This window comes from Phyllostomus hastatus, unplaced genomic scaffold (genome assembly GCF_019186645.2).
Source record: "Phyllostomus hastatus isolate PE091 unplaced genomic scaffold, TTU_PhHast_1.1 phas_scaffold_200, whole genome shotgun sequence".
NCBI classification, from domain to species: Eukaryota; Metazoa; Chordata; class Mammalia; order Chiroptera; family Phyllostomidae; genus Phyllostomus; species Phyllostomus hastatus.
In genome coordinates this window covers 7,533,093-7,552,656 of record NW_025334016.1, presented here as the reverse complement: position 1 = coordinate 7,552,656, position 19,564 = coordinate 7,533,093, and positions in this window count along the sequence as shown.

Sequence of the window (19,564 nt, the reverse complement as noted above, 5' to 3'; positions counted from 1 at the left end):
TTTCCCAACACCATTTACTGAATAAACTACCTTTAGCCCATTGTATGTGCTTGCTTCCACTGTTGAATATTAATTGACTATAATGGTGTGGGTTTATTTTTGGTCTCTCTATTCTGTTCAACTACTCTATGTGTCTGTTTTTATGTCAGTACCATGATGTTTTGATTACTATGGCTTTGTGGTATAGTTTGATATTAGGTAGTTTGATTCCTCCAACTTTGTTCTTCCTTCTCAGGATTGCGATTGCTACTTGAGGTCTTTTGTGGTTCCATACAACATTTTTAAATATTTGTTTCAGTTCTGTGAAATATCTCACTGGAATCTCGATAGGACTTGCATTGAATCTATAGATTGCTTTTGGTAGTGTGGACACTTTAATGATGTTAATTCTTCCTATCCATGAACACAGTATGTGCTTCCACTTATTGGTGTTTTCTTCAATTTCTTTCTTCAGTGTCATAATTTTCTGAGTACAGGTCTTTTACATCTTTGCTTAGGTTTATTTGTAAGTATTTTAATTCTTTTTGTAGCAATTGTTAATGGAATCATTTTATTCATTTCTCTTTCTGTTAGTTCATTATTGGCATAGAAATATCTGATTTCTGGATATTAATTTGGGAAATTCATTTATCAGTTCTTGTAGTTTCCTTTTTTATTTAAATTATTTTATTGCTGTTCAATTACAGTTGTCCATATTTTCTCCCCAGCCCCCACCCCCTCCAAACCCACCTCCTTCCCCTGTTTCCACCCTCCCCCTTGGTTTTGTCCATGTATCCTTTATAGTAGTTCCTGAAAAACCTCACCTTTAACTGGAACATAATCAACAAAAGAAAAAAGCAAAAAAAAATATAACTAGTGTCATTGAAGTTAAGAACAATCTAACAATAGCCAGAGGGGAGGGGGGGAGGGGCAGTGGGAAGAAGGTTTCCAGTTCTTGTAGTTTCTTGATGCCATCTTTGGGGTTTTTTATGTACAGTATCAGGTCATCTGCAAATAACAGCTTTACTTCTTCCTTTCCAATTTGGGTGCTTTTTATTTCTTCTTGTCTGATTGATGTGGTTAGGACTTGCAGTATTATGCTGAATAAGAGAGATGATAGTGGACATCCTTGTCTTGTTCCCGATCTTAATGAGAAGTTTGTAGTTTTTGCCCATTGAATGCCATGCTGGCAGTGGATTTGTCATATATGGGCTTTATTATGTTTATGTATGCTCCCTTTAATTCCGCTTTGCTGAGGCTTTTATCATAAATGAGTGCTGGATTTTATAAAATGCCTTTTCTGCATCTATTGATATGATCATGTGGTTTTTATTTTTCATTTTGTTTCTGTTGTGAATCACATTAATTGATTTGTGGATGTTGTACCAAACTTTCATTCTTGGAATAAATCTCACTTGATCATGGTATACGATCTTTTTGATGCACTGCTGTATTCAGTTTCCTAATATTTTGTTGACAATTTTAGCATCAACTTTCTTCAGTGGTATTGGCCTATAATATCCTATCTTTGTCATGTCTATATCCTAAAACCATTTGGAATTAGGATAATGCTGGCCTCATAAAATGAGTGTGGTAGCCTTCCCTTCTAGTCAAATTTTTTAAATAGTTTGAGAAGGAGAGGTATTATTTCCTCTCAGAATGTTTGTGAAAACTCACCTGTGACTCTATCAGGTTCAGGGATTTTTTTTGTTGAGAGTTTTTTTGATTACTGCTTCAATTTCAGTAGGTGTAATCTGTTTATTCAGATTATCTACTCTTCCTGATTTAATTTGGGATGATTGTATGTTTCTAGGAATTTATCCACTTCATCCGTGTTGTCTATGTATCTGCATGTATTTGTCCAATTTTCCCAGCACCATTTATGAATAAACTACCTTGTCCAGATTGCTGGCATATAGTTTTCATAACATTCTCTTACAACCCTTTGTATTTCTTTGGTGTCAGTTGTTTTTCCTCTTTCATTTCTGATTTTATTTATTTGGATCCTCTCTCTTTTTTCTTGAAAAATCTGGGTAAAACTTAATCAATCTTGTTTATCTTTTCAAAGAACCAGCTCTTGGATTCATTGATCTTTTGTATCATTTGTTTAGACTCCATTTCATTTTTTCTTCTCTGATCTTTATTATTTCCTTCCTTCTACTCACTTTGGTCCTTGTTTTTTGTTCTTTTTCAAGTTCCTTTAAGTGTGAAGTTTGTTTATTTGAGCATTTTCTTCTATTTTGGTATAGGTCTGTAATGCTATGAATTTCCTTTTTAGGATTGCTTCCTCAGTGTCTCACAGATTTTGGACTATGGTGCCTCATTTTCATTTGTTTAAAGGTATCTTCAGCTTGTACCTTGGTCTTGCAGACACACTCACTATTTAATAATATGCTATTCAGCTTCCATGTCTTTGTATGTTTTTCAATGTTCTTGTGATTGATTTCCAGTTTCATAGCATGTAGTCAGAGAAGACACTTGATATAATTTCAATCTCTTAGATTTGTTGAGATTGTTTTGTGTCCTAGCATGTGGTCTACCCTAGAAAATGTTCCATGTGCACTTGAAAATTATGTACATTCTGTTGCTTTGGGATGAAATGCTCTGAAGATATCAATTATATCCATTTGATCTAGTGTGTGCTTTAAGGCCACTGTCTCATTGATTTTCTGCCCGGAAGATCTATCCATTGAAGTCAAAGGGGTGTTGAAATCCCCAACTATGACTGTATTTATGTTGATGTCTCCCTTTTTGTTCATCAGGGTTTGCTTCACATATTTAAGTGCTCCTATGTTGAATATATAAAGGTTTACTACAGTTATATCTTCTTGTTGTATTGTTGTTTTTTTTTATCGTTATCATTACCATTCTTCTTTGTCTCTTACTATAGCCTTGGTTTTAAAGTCTGTTTTGTTGGATATAAGCACTGTTACCTTGGCTTTTTTTCTCTTTCAATTTGCATGAAATATCTTTTTTAACCCTTTACTTTTAGTCTATGTGTAACTCTCGATCTGAGATGTGTCTCTTAAAGGCCACATATATATGGGTTATTTTCTTATCCATTTAGCTACCCTCTGCCATTTGGTTGGAGTGTTTAAGCCATTTACACTTAAGGTGATTATTGATAGATACATATGTAGTGCCATTTATTATTAGACTGTTTTTCTGTTTCTTTTTATTTTTCTTCTTGTTCTTAAAACAAGCCCATTAACATTTATCATAGTACTTGCTTGATGTTAACAAACTCCTTTAAGTTTTTATTGTCTTGGAAGCTCTTTATTTCTATTTTGATTTTAAATGATAGCCTTTCTGGGTAAAGTAGCCTTGGTTGTAGGTTGTTGCTATTCATCACCTTGAATATTTCATGCCACTCTTCTGTCCTGAAATGTTTCTATTGAGAAATCAAATGACAGTCAAATTGATGCTCCCTTGTATGTAACTACCTGCCTTTCTCTTGCTTATGTGAGGATTCTCTCTTTGTCTTTAAAACTTGTCATTTTGCCCTGGCTGGCATAGCTCAGTGGATTGAGCACGAGCTGCGAACCAAAGTGTCGCAGTTTCGATTCCCAGTCAGGGTACATGCCTGGGTTGTAGGCTATAAACCCCAGCAACTGCACATTGATGTTTCTCTCTCTCTATCTATCTATCTATCTCCCTTCCCTCTCTAAAAATAAATAAATACAATCTTTAAAAAATTGTCATTTTAATTTATGATGTGTCTCCTTGTAGGCCTCATTGTGTCCAACTTGTTTGGGACTCTCTGAACTTCCTGGAATTATGTGTCTCTCTCTTTCACCAGATTAGGGAAGTTTTTGGTCATTATTTCTTCAAACAATTTCTCCTTCCCTTGCTTGCTCTTTTCTCCTTCTGTTATTCCCATGATGCAGATGTTTTATGCTTCATGTTGTCCAAAATGTTATTTAAGCTCTCCTTATTTTTTAAAATTCTTTTTTTTCCTTTTAGTTATCTCCTTGGGTGTTTTTTTTTTTTCTCGTTTGTCTTCCAAATCACTGATTCCATCCTCTGCTTCGCCTAACCTAATGTGTGGTCCTTCCAGTGTATTAATTATTTCAGATATTGCATTCTTTATTCCTGACTGGTCTTTTTTGTAGTTTATATGTCCTTTTTTTCATGTTGTTGAGTATCCTTAGTGTCGTTACAATCATTACTCTTAACTCTCTATCTGATAAATTACTTACCTCCATTTCATCTAGCTCTTCTGGAAAATTCTCTCATTCTTTAATTTTGGATCTGTTCTTTGTCTTCCCATTTTTGCTGCTTCTTTGCATTTGTTTCCATGTATTAGTTAGATCTGTGAATACTGTGGTGTAGGCCTTTGGCAGACACTGCTTGTGACTGGCCCTGATATACCTGTTTGAAGCTATCAGTGATCTATAATGTTGACTCCTTCTTCTGGCCCTGCTTGTGCACAGAAAGCTGGACATTTTTTTTACTGCTTTTTTCTAGGTTAACTTTCCCCTATTTATTCAGATTGGTTACAATTTATAATGTAATTGGTTACAATTTAACTTTCTATATTTAGAAAAATTTCAGTCTCACCTCCCAAAAGAGTACCCTAGTCACTTAGACTTGAATATATTTCAAGTCTTCTCAGTTGCAACCATATCAACCATACCTTAGTTTACAACTACAGGTGTTTAATCTCATTTTTTAAGTATTAGACATAAAATTATCTACTGAGAGTAAAACCAGGGAGAAGGAAATCCTTAATCCTCCTGACTCCATCTTTATGTACTGATAGCAATGTTTCTTATATTGTTATATAAGATTATATTAAGGTAATATGTAATTTATAGCTAAAATGAAACATTATTAAATGAGATCAAAATGTTTGTTGTGGTAATTCAGAATAATTACCACAATTTACTGCAAACTTGGTCAGTGATAAGTAAAGAAGCATATAATGACTACTTAAACAAATGAATCTATAATTTGAAGAAGCAAAGTGTTAGCTTCTGTAAGATATAGATGAGAATAACAGTCTTTATCAGAACTTAGTTTAGATACCAGCAGTGAGCAACCTGCAAGCATGTGGTTATAAGTGCATTGACAAAGTAGTAAAGGCCAAATCAAATGCTATTTAGAAAATAGGACTTGTAAGACATTCTGGGAAAGCACTATAATAGTAGAGGAGCAAATCTTGCCCAAGAAACATTGACGAGAATATTAATTAAGAATGCAGTGGACCCCTGACTGGTGTAGCTCAGTGGATTGAGCTTGGGCTGAGAACCAAAGGGTTGCCAGTTTGATTCCCAGTCTAGGCACATACCTGGGTTGTGGGCCAGATCTTCAGTGGGGGCCACATGAGAAGCAACCATACATTGATACTTCTTTCCCTCTCTTTCTCCTTCCCTTCTCTCTAAAACTAAATAAATAAAAAGTTTTCAAAAACTACAAAACTTTAAAAAAGAATGCAGTAGAAAGTGCTGGTTAGTAGAAAAATTTGCAAATGCATTCAGAGAGGTAAAAAGGAAATTGTTATCTCAGTCAGAGACATTAATGGTTGCAGAGAACATAGAATGACTGACTTCAGTAATCAAGGAGTTTAGATATACACTGACTACTTTGTCCAAGTAAATCATCTTTTTAAGCCAGTTTTGGAGGCAGTGCTTCTATTCTATTTCATCTTCAGTCTAAAATGAATACCAATGAATGTTTGTACCCTTAAAGACCTAAAGGGGGATTAAATAGTATTGTGTAAAGACAACAATAAAAACTCCCCAGGAGGAGCAAAGGTAAATTATTGAAGGATAAAATTAAACACATGTGATGGGAAATGGGAAATGAAATTGACAAAGAAGAAAGCTTGGAAGAATATGAATACCCATAATCTTATTCCACTACTACCAACACTGAGAGATGGTAAAACAAAAAACCTCATCATGCCTGCCTTTCTTGATCTCCCTTTGTCCCCTTTCTTTGTTCTATAATACCTCCATTTAGAAGAAAATGACTCAATGTCTTTCCTTACTCCTACTTTGGAGCAGTAAAACACATTCTGTCTTTCATACAGCAAAATAACTATTTTCTCAACATCATGGAAGAAGATACAATGATCCTAGCCTGTTTTAATCAAAATAAAACTGAGTTATGATGTAATAGCAAACAAACTCTGAGTTTCAGTGGATTAATGCATGAAGTATATTTTTAAGCACATAACATCTTTTGTAGGTCAGGTGACTCTACAATGTAACTGTCTTCCATGAGGAAACCCACAAATGCAAATTGCTTCAATGTTGCAGCTCTGCCATTTTAATGTACCACTCCAGGTTCACCATTGAAAGGAAAGGTTAAAGAGAGATATTTCACTGTCAATCTAGAAGAGACATCCATTACCTCTGCTCATGGTCTATTAGCAAGTAATAGAGGCATGACCTCACTAACTTCAAGGAGCTCAGGAAGGTACTGGTGAACAATTAAATACATTTGTCAAGAACTTTCTATACTTTATGTTTGATATGCTAAACAAATTTATGAAAATTTCTTTCTCTCACAGAGACTGATTTTCAAGCTTATTGTTTTCCTAGGAATGGAATTAAAAATTTAATTTGACCCATTTTCTATATTTTTGCAATTACAGTTTACATTCAGTGTTGTTTAAAAATGTAAAAAAAATTAATTTGACCCTTGATTCTGAGAAATTACAGGGTTCTCTTGGTGAGATTATCTACTCTTCTCCAGAAACACTGAAACTCAGTGCTCCAATAGGCAGGAAATTCCTAGAGTCTAGATGTGGAATGTACAAATACATGGAAATGGTAAAAAATATATGAGATTGTTTTATGACATTAAAATATAATATTAGGCTTTTGTAATACCTGGGAAATAATGTTCATTCTATGAGCAGAAAAATGTGCAAAACTGGCTAAGTTCAGCAAAAAAATCTCATTATTAAAATGTGTTAATTTAACTTCCTCTTGCAAAGTAAGTGAAACCTTATATAAAATAAAAGTAAACAAAATCCTCTTCCATTTCCTACTGAAAAAACTCATTCAGTGATTAACTATGAAATAGGAATCAAAACAAACAACTGGTATCTAAGTATAGGCTTCTGAGTAGAGGGCTTTTTGGTTGACTGTATCCAAATATGTGATACTCTTTGAAGAGGTCAACACAGTTATCTCCTTCTGTTAAGTGCATTATTTAGAAACTCTCAGGCAGTAAACTTCTAGAGAATATGCTGGAAGGCTTAAATACAAAGAATGGCATATAATCCATTTAATGAAGGTTCAGGGATACACTTTGAATGCTGTTAACAGGAAAAGTAGTTTTTATACAATGAACTTCAGTAAGAAGCAATGTTCACAGATTTACTTATAAAAGCATACAACTTTTCCTCTCAAATATTTATCCTGACAAATTTAATTGGGCCAAAGGAGATAAAACTGTTCAAGCATGGAAAACAGTAATTGTGTGTAATTCAGAAAAAGGATTATGCAAATGCAACACTTCTGGAGAAACTACCTGTCTATAAAAGAGAACAGTTGGAACAAAGTGTCCTACAAGTAAACACTTTTTTATTGTTGTTCAATTACAGTTGTCCCCATTTCCCTCCATTACTCTCCCCTGCCCTACTCATCCCCACCTTCCACATTCACTGCACTTTTAATAGTCTACTTACTTACAAGAATAATGCATACATCTGTCCCTGGGGGAACTGGTGATGGCAATTCTTGCCCATGCCCATCTGTACACAATTTCAGGGGTCACATATCAGCTCTAAGCTTATACAGCAAGTATCCAATTTAGTTTCTAAAAGCTTCGTCTACATGCCAGGCAACTAAATCAGCAAGGGTCATGTATGCCCTGGTGAAATTGGAACAAGTCTTATTTCTAAATCTTCCATGTTGACAAGTTTCCCAAAGGTATTCACTGAAATAATTGTTGAAATTGTCCTTCCACTGTTTGTAATCAACACAAGCCTAAGATCCAAACAATAAGATAAGCTATGTGTGTATAAGATAAATCTATTTATGAATTTCGTCTACCAAATTTAATTGGTTATTATGTACCAGGCACTGTTAATAAACACATGATGGAGTCAAGACTAAAGGCCAGGTCATTGTGGGCCAGAAATCAATAATGTTTGTTTAGAGTAAGTGAAGAATAAATAAGTCATTGTCCAATACCAGTTAATAGTTTAGCTGAAAAAAAAAAAAACCTTCTGTGAAATGGTAAGAATAGAAATGTTATAAAAATTAAACAAAATCAGTTTGTCATTTAGAGAAATGGACAGTGAAGATATTTATGTGTGACTCCCATGAAGCCATCTTGGGAACACCTATTCATACAGAGAGACTAATGATACCACTGAAAATTCATGTCAAGAAATTCTTTCACAAATTTACAATGAGACTTAAAGTAAATAACCCATGAAAACACTTTATTTAAGATAAGATAATGTGACAAACTTTAAATGCTTTGGGAGATTTTGTGGATTTAGAAGAAAGCTTTAGAATTTACAAGAGCAGTGAACACTGAGGCATTCACTAACATCTGCAGAGATTTTATTCTTCAGCACAGAAAAATATGGTTCCTGTAAATTGTGACTCTATTATCTCACCATTCATGACAGAAATTACAAGTGCCCATATCCAAAACATGGATGACACATTCCAATCCTACAAGTAATTCTCAGACCACTGTGGGTACCTTAACTCTGAAAGCCTGGAAGTCATGCTTAATTAGTTTCCTTTTGTCATCAGTGGACAATACATGATAAAAGGTAATATTTACACCTGTCAAGGGACTACTGACTTAAGAACAAGCTTCCTTGGAGTCAGCATTCAGAGAGATAATCCTTCCTAGAGGAGTGATGAAATATAATTTGGTAAGAAGAAGGATATGTATTCATCTCGTGCTCATCCTGCAATGCTTTACAGACGTGTGTATTAATTTGGTTCACAAATACACAGCTTATTTTCCTCCCTATCATCATCTTTAAGCGTCCTTCACTGAACTCTGAGTGTGGATTAAGATTCCCATCGCTTCTTTTTTTATATCTATCCCTCAGTGAATGTTTGTTTTCCAACAGGGGAATTTAAGTTTTCTATTCAGAGATATTACACAGAAATGGGTCTTGTGTCTGTACTACAGTCTGCTCTTTTGAGTTTGACTATAAACAAATATTCCCTAACACTCAAGACAAAAAGAAGTATTAAATCAGATATACAGCTGTCTCAGGACTCCAGAAAAAGAATCATTTGAGACATTACCACCATATGTAATTTGGGAAATGACTGCTGTTTTCCAACCTCATTCTTGTTCACTTTCTGGGTGTTTTAACCCCCCAAATATAATTAATCTTGTTCACTAGATTAAGGATTTATTTTATAAGCTATTCAAACATTTCCTCCCTTGTTCTCCAAATTCAGGGTACCTGGAGGACAAGCTGGGCTAGCAAGACCTTCATAAATCTAATGACCACTGGACATTTAACAAATTATCATGCCTTGATGATAAAGTAGAAGAAAAGGGACTTTAAGTGGCTTACAGTTGTCATTATAAAAATCTGTTATTTACAAGCAGTGCTAAGTGTGCATGTCAAGTGAGAATATGTGACAGATCTGTAGTGTAGCTAATGAAAAGTTTGGTCCCTAATCACAGAATTCAATTAATAATTTGGTGTGGAGATGAGAAAAGGACAAAAATACAACCATCTCCCCTTTCACCACTTTGACGTACCAAAATATCTTATTCCAATGCATCAACATGTCTATATGATATTTTGTTCATTTTCATAAGATTTTGATTATATTCATATGTATATTCCTAACATGTCTTTTCAATTTTTTAATGGCTGAGATGATTCTAGTACAGCCAATACCTTTCACAGTAAGAATAGTGATCTTAGCTGACAAAGGCAGTGCAGATCCCACTCTTTCCAAGGAGTACAAGATTTCAAGTCTCTTGTGTGTATTTTTAAGTAGTCTAATCTGCTTGAGGTTTATTTTTCCTTAGCAACCATGTTCTCATCTCAGTGTTGGATTTTGGACTTAAATAATGATATTTCAGAAAATCACAAGGTGAACTTCTTAGGTAAAAACAAAAGAAAGCAAAGGATGTAATTGCTAATTATACCCAAGAACACAAAAGTCAGATATGCTTGGGTTTCTAATGGATGTCCATAACCACATGTGTGTGTGTCTTTTATTTACATTTTTTCACAAATCTAATAATAAAGATGGAGCACTTATTTTCTAATGTGAGTGTTGCAGTTACTGCTATGCATGCTTTGATTATATCTGGTCTTTAGGAGAAAAGTGGGGGATGGAGGTTGAATTTAAATGATTACATCTCCTTTCAGTGTCAGTCCCTTCATTTTTTGTAGGTGAAGCCAACAACTTTGTGCCATTTTTAAGGTCCACTAAAGCTGAGCATCTCCTTCTTTCTTTATTACTCCACTGCTGTGTCCCAAAGCAACTGATTTTCTTACTGGAGCATTTTTCACTGATGCAATGGATATAATTTGGGAGCCTTTGATAGAAGGACTTGAAAGAGTTATTAATTTCATTTTGCTTCTTTTATTTTTCAAGTCAAAGAACATCAAATATAACTGCTGTGACAAATAAAAGCTATTGATTGATCACCTTGAAGCTTTGTGTTTCAGATGTCACAGATTAAGGATGAGCTCTCCCTTGGGAATGGACAAATATAAAAACTTAACTATTATCTAAGGTTAGAGTTCTCCCAGCCTGTGCCCAGGTCTATCATTCTTTTCTCCTCTAGTGTTCTGCCTTTGAGCATTGAGTTTCCCTTTGCAGTTTGTGACTCTACCTTTTTTCCTGGTAATTGAAGATTTTAAACCTCTGTTGCATTTTTCTTAATTTAAAAAATTGTTTTTCAGTTAGTTACATTCAGTATTACTTTGCATTGTGAGTATTTTAAAATAATCTTATTTGCTTAAGATTTACTTTTTCATATAAAATTTTAGCTTGAAGAGGAGTCTATCTGAATAAGTAGTATTTTACCATTTGTCTAACAAAATCATGAAATCTTTTCATTTGGTTCAAACACTGTTTACACAATTTACTAGCTGTGTAACCTCCAGAAAGGTACTTAATTTACTTTGCTTATTTGTATAATGAGATTGATAATAATACCTACCTCATAGTATCTTTAAAGGATTTTATTCATTTATTTTTAGAGAGGGGAAGGGATGGAGAAAGAAAAGGAGAAAAATATCAATGTGTGGTTACCTCTAGCACACCCCCTACTGGGGACCTGGCCTACAACCCAGTCATGTTCCCTAGACTGGGAATTGAACCAGTGACCTTTTGGTTCCCAGGCCAGCACTCAATCTACTGAGTCACATTAGCCAGGGTCCTACCTCATAGTATTGTTGTGATGATTAACTAAATGACTTGATAAATTTAAAGTACTTAAGATGGTAAGGGACATTTAGTAATCTCTCATTATGTGTTAGTGATTGTTATTATTACTGTTACTAAAAGGAATATGTATGTATATATGTATATATGTATGTATTTATTATTGTTCAAGTACAGTTGTCTCAATTTGTCCCCCACAACAGGTCCCCACCCCACCCATCCCCACCTCCTACCCTCAAACCTACCCCTTTTAGCTTTGTCCATGTGTCCTTTATACATGTTCCTTGATGACCCTGTATTTCCCCCATTATCCCTCTCCTCCCTTCCCTGTGGTTACTGTCAATTTGTCCTTTTAAAAAATTGTTGTTCAAGTACAATTGTCTCCAGTCACCCCATAACACATCCCTCCCCACCCATTCCCGCTTCCCACCCTAGAACCCACCTCCTTTGGCTTTGTCCATGTGTCCCTCATACATGTTCTTTGATGCCTCCCCATTATCCTCTATTATCCCTCTCCCTCCTCCCCTCTGATTACTGTCAGGTTATTCTTTATTTCAATGTCTCTGATTGTATTTTCCTTGCTTGTTTGTTTTGTTAATTAGGTTCTACTTATAGATGAGATCACATGGTATTTGGTTTTCACTGTCTGGTTTATTTTGGGAATATTTTTATTTGTAAATTTCAAGGAAAAAGTAGGCTTTCAGTGTACTGGCATTTTGAATGTTAACATAAACTAAGAACACAGGCTGCCTACCTATATGAAAAATAAAATATTCACTAACATTATAGGTTCTACATTTTTTTTATAAAAGATGCTAAAAGAATTTTTCTAAAGCTAGATCTTAAAGAAATGGGATGTCAGACACTTCTATTTATAAGAAAAAGAGATGATAGTAGACGTGTTAGAAAATTTCACACATAAATAAATTTATTGTGATTACCAAATGCTTAGGATTACATGATATAAGAAAGAAAGCTAAACCTACACTGTTTCCTGTGTGCTGACCACCTTTTGAATGGCAGTGAGGTAGGTGGGAGCAGAGCCCAGTTCTCCCTGTGCCCAGATAGAACACCTAGCTGATCTTCTGAGGAACAGAGTAAAGAGCCAATGGAATCCCAGCTTATATAAAGTTTAGAGGCAAAAAATTGCAGAGGACATTGAAAAAAACAATGATGAAGAGATTGTGCTGGGGTGGTAAGGTCCCTGGGACCTATGCAAGGCCCTAGGCCACTATGGCTCCCAGCCTAGTGCATGCCACTGGATACAGGGAGGAGAGTTAGATCACCAGCTTCCTCCCCTACCAGAGCAGGGGGGGCAGCTTGGCATCAGAAGGGACCTGGATGCTGGAAGTCACTGGGGGAATAGAGATGAAGTGGGAGACACACAGAGGTGGTACAAATCCCCTGGGACTGTGGTACACAGGCACCAGAGAAATTGAGGAGCCAAGCAACAACCGGAGAAGTGAGGAGTTGGGCTATGTCAGACCCTGACTTGGATAGTCTCTGGACTGGTTAGAAAGTTGGGCTGTGTGAAAAGCCAGGTGTTTGTTAAGAACAGCGGGCATCTGCTTTGAAAGGAACTCTCCAGCAGCTGGTGGCCCCAAGGGAGATTTCAGCTGTGTGCATTCAGAGACTGACAGTGTAGCTGAGCAGAAGTGCAAGTGCACCCAGCCTCTCTCAGGCTTCATGCCTGAGATTGACTCATGCTGGGCACCTGGAGACTGAGTGGCTAAATTGAGCCTGGCAGCTCATGGAGGACCTGGGCTGGCAGAGGCCAGGAAATTGTGATCCAGACCTGGTCCCCATCCTCTCAAAACCATAGGAAGGGAGAAAAGTGAAGCCTAGCCCCCCTTTTCCTGTGACATCTAGGAAGACCAGCAGAACTCCCTGAACAAGTTTGAAGTCAGCAGGAGGCTTTTTTTTTTTCCTTTTGGATTTTCTTTCTTTTTTTTTTTTTCCTTTTTGCCCCTTCCCTCAAATGAGACAATAAGATGTGGAGTTACAAAGGGCCCAGAAATAAATCAAAAGGGGCAGCACAAGGCTAACCCCTCAAACATTGAAAAACTGAGACAAATGTCACTTTACTATCCCATAGAGCTGGCATGTTGTTGTTTATGTGCATTATTATTATCTTTTCATTATTTTTACCACTTTTCTTTTATTAGTATTCTTTTATTTCTCTTCCTTAGGTTTAGTTTTCCTCATTTTATTTCTCTCTTCAATCACATTGTTTGTCTGGTTTTCCTTATTCTCTCTTTATTATATTTCAATTTTCCTTCTTTAACTTCACCCATGTTCCAATAACACACTCTTGATCAGGTACTTCTATTCTGATTACCCAAATCATATATATTTCTTGTCATATTATTGTTGTTCCAGTACTATTATAAAAATTGTAGTTCGATACAATTGTACATACTGCACAGAAACCCCCATTGATCTTAGCCCAATTCATTTCAATCCTGAGCATGATTATTATTGTGGTTAACTCTATTCTATGTCACATTATGCCTACTTTCTATCCTATAGTCTCACTGTATCTCATCATCTAACCTTGCACAAGCTCTCTTTTTTCTAGATTCAGCTCACAGTCATCCTCTCCTCTATTAAGAGTCTTATCTCTCTTTCATCTTTTATAAAAAGTGGCTAGCTGGGTGAGGAATCCAAAGATTCTATCTCTTCTCTACTTGTTAGTACTTTAAATCCCATAAAACACTCTCCCACTGTCTTAATCCATTTTGCTTACCCCCTTCCACTGATCACATACAAGAATAGGTGGGAGCTGCAAACATTGGTATACCTACTGGAGGAGAAAAAACACAAACAAAGGAACCACCCGAAGGTAAAAATCCAAGTACAACAAGAGAGCCCATACAAACAAGAGAAAGGGCAAACCTACAGTGTCCAAACAAGGAGATCAAAGAGACTGCACCACTGTACCTCAGAGAATTCCCACTATAGAAGTTCACTCTACAAAGACAGCTTGCAAAGCAAAGCATTAGGAAGTATAGAAAAGAACAAAAAAAGTAAACTAAAATAGGGAGACAAAAAAAGACCATGCAATCAAAAGGGAATGGAAGACTCCCCACTAAAAGAGCTCAATGAAAAGGAGGTAACCAAACTATCAGATATAGAATTCAAATTAATGGTTATAAATATGCTCAGGAAACTCACAGACAACTACAAGGAACTGAGTGAGAACTACAACAGTATGAAAAAGGAAATAGAAGTTATAAACAAAAACCAGGAAGAAATGAACAATAAAATGTCAGAAATAAAAAATACATTGGAAGAAATTATAAGCAGGCTGGATGAAGCAGAGGACCAAATCAGCTAGGTGTAGGACAAGTAGAAAAATACACCAGAAGGACCTAGAAAAGGAAAACAGACTCACAAAGAATGAAGAGGTGTTAAGGGAAATGCAAAACAGCATGAAACATAATAATATTTGTAAAATAGGGATACCAGAAGGAGAAGAAGAAGAGCAAGGGATAGAAAACCCATTGCAAAAAGTAATGGTGGAAAACTTCCATAATTTGATGAGAGAAAAAGTCACAAAAATCCAGGAAACACAGAGAGTTCCAATCAAAAGGAACTCAAAGAGGCCCACCTCAAGACACATCATTATTAAAATGGCAAAATTTCAAGACAAAGAGAGAATCTTAAAGGCAGCAAGGAAGACACAGAAAGTAACATACAAGTGAGTCCCAATAAGGTGAGCAGCTGACTCATTGGAAACACCCCAAGCCAGAAGAGAGTGCCAAGAAATATTCCAAATAATGAGAACCAGAGGCCTGCAATCAAGGCTACTTTACACAGTAAGGCTCTCAATCAAGATAGAAGGCCAAATAAGGAGCTTTCCAGACAAAAGAAGTCTAAAGAAATACACCTCCACCAAACCAGCTCTGCAAGAGATGCTAAAGGGACTGCTTTAAGAAAAGGAGAGAGAGAGAGAGAGAGAGAGAGAGAGAGAGAGAGAGAGAGAGAGAGAGAGAGAGAGAGAGAGAGAGAGAGAGAGAGAGAGAGAGAGAAGAACACAGGTACAAAAAATGACAATGAATAAGTACCTATTAATAATAACCTTCAACCTAAATGGATTAAATGCTTTAATCAAAGGGCATAGAATAGCTGAATGGATAAGAAAGCATGACCCACACATATGCTGAATACAAGAGGCCCACCTCAGGACAAAAGACCTACACAGACTGAAAGTGAAGAGTTGAAAACAAATTTTCTGAGCAAACAGAAAAAAAAGCCTAGCAATACTCTTATCAGACAAAATAGACTTCAAAAAAGGGACCATAAAGAGAGGCCCAGAAGCTCACTTCATAATACTCAAGGGAAGAATCCATCAAGAAAACAAACATTGTAAATATATGTGCACCCAACATAGGAGCACCCAAATACATGAGGAAGATCTTGGGGGACTTAAAGACAGATATTGACAGCAACACAATTATAATAGGGGACTTTAACACCCCACTGTCAAAAATGGACAGATCTGCCAAACAAAATATCAACAAAGATATTGTTGCATTGAACAATGTCCTAAATCAAATGTATTTAGCTGATATATAGAAAGAGAGCCTTTCACCCAAAGAAGCAAGATACATATTGTTTTCAAATGCACATAGAATATTTTCAAAGATAGACCACAGGGTAGGACACAAAACAAGCCTCAATAAATTCAAGATAATTGAAATCATATCAAACATTTTCTCTGACCCCAAGGGACTGAAACTAGAAACCAGCCTCAAGGAAAAAACTCACAAACACTCAAACTCATGGAGATTGAATAGCATGCTATTAAACAATGAGTGGGTAAAGAATGAGATCAAGGATGAAATAAAAAAGTTTCTGGAAACAAATGCAAATAAACTCACAAAAACCCAAAATGTATGAGAAACAGCAAAGGCAGTCCTGAGAGAGAAGTTCACAGTGATACAGACCTACCTACAAAAAATAGAAACATTTCAAATAAACAACCTAACCCTACACTTACAAGAACTCGAAGAGCAATGACAAAAACATCCCAGAGCAAGTAGAAGGAAGGAAATAACCAAGATCAGAGCAGAACTAAAAGACAGAGACTAAAAGCACAATTCTAAGGATCAATGAATGCAGGATCTGGTTCTTTGAAAAGATAAAAAAATCAATAACCCTTTAAGCACATTCATCAAGAAAAAAAAAAAAAAGAGGACTTCTGGCCAAGATGGAGGCATAGGTGGACACACCGTCCCTCCACGCACAACCAAGATTGGAACAACAACAATTGAGAGGCAGAAAAACACCCAGAACTGACAGAATTTATCTGAATGGAAGTCAGACAGCCAAGAAGTTGAAGTAGACCCATTCATCCAGACCAGTAGGAGGGGCGGAGAGAAGCAGCCAGGCACAGGTTGCAGCGCAGGTCACAGCAAGGAGAACAGAGAGTTGGGCGCATAAGGCAACGGGGGGCGCATAAGGCACCTGGGGCACGCAATATCACAGCGGGTGGACCCTGAGTACACAAGCTGCAGCTGGTAGACCCAGTGAGGTGGCAACTGTGGAGCAGGGAAGAACGCGCAACCCAGGATCTCAGAAAAGGGACTGAGGTTCAGAGAACGGAGCTACCATCATTATTCCCTCCCGCCCCCACCACCTCATACAACATTACAATCTAGCGACTGGGGTGGCCAGCCCTGGTGAACACCTAAGGCTCCGCCCCTCATGGTAAGAGGAGCGACCGGACCCCTCACCCCCCCAAAAAAAACAGACATGTCTCAAACAGAAGAACAGATCAATGCCCCAGGACTCATCATTTTAAGCGACCGAGAGATAGCCAATCTATCAGATGCACAGCTCAAAACCTGGTGATCAGTAAGCTCACAGAATTGGTTGATTTTGGGCGCAAATAAGATTAACAAATGCAGGTTACCATAAAAGAAATGAAAGAAAATGCATAGAGAATCAATAGTGATGGGAAGGAAACTGGGACTCCAAACAATAGAGTGGACCAGAAGGAAGAAAGAAACAACCAAACAGGAAAGAATGGATAAATAAGAATTAAAAAAAAATGAGGGGAAGTTTAGGAACCTCCAGGACATCTTTAAACATTCCAACATCTGAATTATAGGGGTACCAGAAGGTGAAGAGGAAAAGCAACAGATTGAACACATATTTGAACAAATAACAAAGGAGAACTTCCCCATTCTGGCAAAGGAAATAGACTTCCAGGAAATCCAGGAAGCTCAGAGAGTCCCAAAGAAGTCCCAAGAAGAAACACACCAAGGCACATCATAATTACATTAGTAAAGGTAAAAATGAAGGAGAGGATCCTAGAAGCAGCAAGACATAAGGGGACAGTAACCTACAAAAGAGTTCCCATCAGACTGTCGGCTGATTTCTCAAAAGAGACCTTACAGGCAAGAAGGGGCTAGAAAGAAATATTCCAAGTCATGAAAGACAAGGACCTATATCCCAGATTACTCTATCCAGCAAAGCTTTCATTTAGAATGGAAGGGCAGATAAAGTGCTTCTCAGATAAGGTCAAGTTAAAGGAGTTCATCATCACCAAGCCCTTATTTTATGAAATGTTAAAGGGACTTATCTAAGAAAAGATAAAGAAAAAACATGTATAGTAGAAGGACAGAAAACTCACAATTATTAACAACCACACCTACAGCAAAACCAAAAGAAAGTAAGCAAACAGCTAGAACAGGAACAGAAGCACAGAAATGAAGATCACATGGAGCGTTAGCAACAGGGGAGTGGGAGGAGGAGAGAGGGGGAAAAGGTACAGAGAATAAGTAGCATAGATTGTAGATTGAAAATAGATAGGGGGAGGGTAAGAATAGTATGGGAAATGTAGAAGCTAAAGAACTTATAAGTATGACACATGGACATGACTAAAAGGGGGGATGTGGGTGGGAGAGGGTGTACAGGATTATGGAGAGTGAAGGGGGAAATGAGACAACTGTAATAGCATAATCAATAAAATATATTAAAAAGAGAGAGAGAAAGGACTCAAATAAAGTCAGAAATGAAAGAGGAGAGATTATAACTCCTCTGTGAGACTATAACTCCTCTTGTATTTCTGTGATACCACAGAAATACAAATGATTGTACAAAATTACTACGAGGAACTATATGCCAAGAAATTTGAAAACCTAGGTGAAATGGGCAAATTTCTAGAAAAATATAATATCCCAAAACTCAATGAAGAAGAAGAAGAAAGCCTGAACAGACCAATAGCAGCTGACAAAATTGAAGCAATAATCAATATACTCCTGGCACACAAAAGCCCTGGACCTGATGGTTTCACAGGAGAATTCTACAAAGCATTTAAGGAAGAGCAAACCCCTATCTTTCACAGACTATTCTAAAAAATCCAAGAAGACGAAAGACTCCCAAATTCTTTTTACAAAATCAGCATCTCCCTAATCCCAAAACCAGATAAAGACACAACAAAGACAGAAAAGTTCAAGGCAATAAAGCTGATGAACATAGATGCTAAAATCCTCAACAAAATATTGGGGAACCACATCCAGCAATACATTAAAAAGATCATACTTCATGATAAAGTGAGATTTATCCCAGGGATGCAGGAATGGAACAATTTTCACAAATCAATAAATGTATTATACCACATAAACAAAAGACAAAAATCACATGATCATATCAACAGATGTGGGAAAATCATTTGATAAGGTACAGCACCCATTTATGATGCAAACAGTCAGCAAAGTGGGAACACAGGGAACATTCCTCAAATAATAAAAGCCATATATGAGAGGCCTACAGCTAACATAATGACCTACAGCTAACATAATACTCAATGGGCGAAAACTAAAATCTTTCCCACTAAGATCAAGACAAAAACAAGGTTGTCCACTTTCATCATTTCTATTCAACATAGTATAGGAAGTCCTAGCTACAGTAATGAGACATGAAAAGGAAATAAAAGGCAACCAAATTGGAAAAGTGGAAACAAAACTGTCATTGTTTGCAGATGACATGACAGTATACATAAAAAATCCTAGAGACTCCACCAAAAAACCGCTCAACCTAATAAATGATTTTGGCAAAATAGCAGGGTAAAAAGTCAATATTAAAAACTCAAAGGCATTTTTGTATACCAACAATGAATCATCAGAAACAGAAATTGAGTGGGGGAAATCCCATTTGATAAAACAACAAGAAAAAAAAATACCTAGGAATAAACCTAACCAAAGATGTGAAAGACCTGTATGCAG